Genomic DNA, 3050 nt, shown 5'->3' on the forward strand with positions numbered 1-3050 from the left:
TGTTGTTCTTGGGAAAGATACCTGATACAATTTCAATTTTCTTAAATTTACCAAGGCTTGATTTGTGACCCAAGATATGATCTATCCTGGAGAATGTTCCATGAGCACTTCAGAAGAAAGTGTATTCTGTTGTTTTTGGATGGAATGTCTTATAAATATCAATTAAGTCCATCTTGTTTAATGTATCATTTAAAGCTTGTGTTTCCTTATTTATTTTCATTTTGATTGATCTGTCCATTGGTGAAAGTGGGGTGTTAAAGTCCCCTACTATTACTGTGTTACTGTTGATTTCCCCTTTTATAGCTGTTAGTCTTTGCCTTATGTATTGAGATGCTCCTATGTTGGGTGCATAAATATTTACAATTGTTATATCTTTTTCTTGAATTGATCCCTTGATCATTATGTAGTGTCCTTCTTTGTCTCTTCTAATAGTCTTTATTTTAAAGTCTATTTTGTCTGATAAGAGAATTGCTACTCCAGGTTTCTTTTGATTTCCATTTGTATGGAATATCTTTTTCCATCCCCTCACTTCCAGTCTGCATGTGTCCCTAGGTGTGAAGTGGGTCTCTTGTAGACAGCATATATATGCGTCTTGTTTCTGTACCCATTCAGCCAGTCTATGTCTTTTGGTTGGAGCATTTAATCCATTTACATTTAAGGTAATTATAGATATGTATGTTCCTATTACCATTTACTTAACTGTTTTGGGTTTGTTATTGTAGGTCTTTTCCTTGTCTTGTGTTACCTACCTAGAGAAGTTCCTTTAGCACCTGTTGTAAAGCTGGTTTGCTGGTGCTGAATTCTCTTAGCTTTTGCTCATCTGTAAAGGTTTCAATTTCTCCGTCCAATCTGAATGAGATCCTTTCTGGGTAATCTTTTTTTTTTTTTTAACATCTTTATTGGAGTATAATTGCTTTACAATGGTATGTTAGTTTCTGCTTTAAAAAGAAATTTGGAACGCTTCACAATTTGCATGTCATCGTTGCACAGGGATCATGCTAATCTTCTCTGTATTGTTCCAATTTTAGTATATGTGCTGCCGAAGCAAGCACGCTGGGTAATCTTGATTGTAGGTTTTTCCCTTTCATCACTTTAAATATGTCCTGCCACTCCCTTCTGTCTTGCAGAGTTTGTGCTGAAAGATCATCTGTTAACCTTATGAGGATTCCCTTGTACATTATTTGTTCCTTTTCCCTTGCTGCTTTTAATATTTTTTCTTTGTATTTAATTTTTGATAGTGTGGTTAATATGTGTCTTGGCATGTTTTTCCTTGGATTTATCCTGTATGGGACTTCTCTGCGCTTCCTGGACTTGATTCCAAATCAGAAAAGCAGAAGTAAAATTGTCACTGTTTGCAGATTACATGATACTATACATAGAGAATCCTAAAGATGCTACCAGAAAACTACTAGAGCTAATCAATGAATTTGGTAAAGTAGCAGGATACAAAATTAAGGCGCAGAAATCTCTTGCATTCCTATACACTAATGATGAAAAATGTGAAAGATAAATTAAGAAAACCTCCCCATTTACCACTGCAACAAAAAGAATAAAATACCTAGGAATAAACCTACCTAAGTAGACAAAAGGCCTGTATGCAGAAAAGTATAAGACACTGATGAAAGTAATTAAAGATGATACCAACAGATGGAGAGATATACCATGTTCTTGGCATGGAAGAATCAACACTGTGAAAATGACTATACTACCCAAAGCAATCAACAAATTCAATGCAATTCCTATCAAACTATCAATGGCATTTTTCACAGAACTAGAACAAAAATTTTCTCAATTTGTATGGAAACACAAAAGACCCTGAATAGGCAAAGCAATCTTGAGAAAGAAAAATGGAGCTAGAGGAATCAGGCTCCCTGAATTCAGACTATACCACAAAGCTACAGTAATCAAGACAGCATGGTACTGGCACAAAAACAGAAATATAGATCAATGGAACAGGGTAGAAAGCCCAGAGATAAACCCACACACATATGGTCACCTTATCTTTGATAAAGGAGGCAAGAATATACAATAGAGAAAGGACAGCCTCTTCAATAAGTGGTGCTGGGGAAACTGGACAGCTACATGTAAAAGAATGGAATTAGAACACTCCCTAACACCATACAGAAAAATAAACTCAAAATGGGCTAAAGACCTAAATGGAAGGCCAGACACTATAAAACTCTTAGAGGAAAACATAGGCAGAACACTCTGTGACATAAATCACAGCAAGGTCCTTTTTGACCCACCTCCTAGAGAAATGGAAATAAAAACAAAAATAAACAAATGGGACCTAATGAAACTTAAAAGCTTTTGCACAGCAAAGGAAACCATAAACAAGACCAAAAGACAACCCTCAGAATGGGAGAAAATATTTGCAAATGAAGCAACTGACAAAGGATTAATCTCCAAAATATACAAGCAGCTCATGCAGCTCAATATCAAAAAAACAAACAACCCAATCCAAAAATGGGCAGAAGACCTAAATAGACATTTCTCCACAGAAGATATACAGACTGCCAACAAACACATGAAAGGATGCTCAATATCACTAATCATTAGAGAAATGCAAATCAAAACTACAATGAGGTATCACCTCACAGTGGTCAGAATGGCCATCATCAAAAATTCTACAAACAGTAATTGCTGGAGAGGGTGTGGAGAAAAGGGAACCCTTTTGCACTATTGGTTGGAATGTAAATTAATACAGCCACTATGGTGAACAGCATGGAGGTTCCTTAAAAAAATAAAAATAGAACTACCATATGACCCAGCAATCCCACTACTGGGCATATACCCTGAGAAAACCATAATTCAAAAAGAGTCATGTACCACAATGTTCAATGCAGCTCTATTTACAATAGCCAGGACATGGAAGCAACCTAAGTGTCCATTGACATATGAATGGATAAAGAAGATGTGGCACATATATACATTGGAATATTACTCAGCCATATAAAGAAATGAAATTGTTATTGGCAGTGAGGTGGATGGACCTAGAGTCTGTCATACAGAGTGAAGTAAGTCAGAAAGAGATAAACAAATACCGTATG

The 3050-nt window shown here is 35.9% G+C and overlaps 1 non-coding gene across 1 annotated transcript; it reads right to left on the reverse strand.

Annotated features, from left to right (window-relative positions):
• Nucleotides 1-946: 946 nt before the first annotated feature.
• Nucleotides 947-1052, reverse strand: LOC137208276 (U6 spliceosomal RNA). The gene has a single exon (XR_010935589.1). It is a non-coding gene; the product is annotated as a U6 spliceosomal RNA (small nuclear RNA).
• Between the last annotated feature and the right edge of the window lie 1998 nt (nt 1053-3050).

The sequence above is a fragment of the Pseudorca crassidens genome, chromosome 15 (assembly GCF_039906515.1).
Source record: "Pseudorca crassidens isolate mPseCra1 chromosome 15, mPseCra1.hap1, whole genome shotgun sequence".
Lineage (NCBI taxonomy): Eukaryota > Metazoa > Chordata > Mammalia > Artiodactyla > Delphinidae > Pseudorca > Pseudorca crassidens.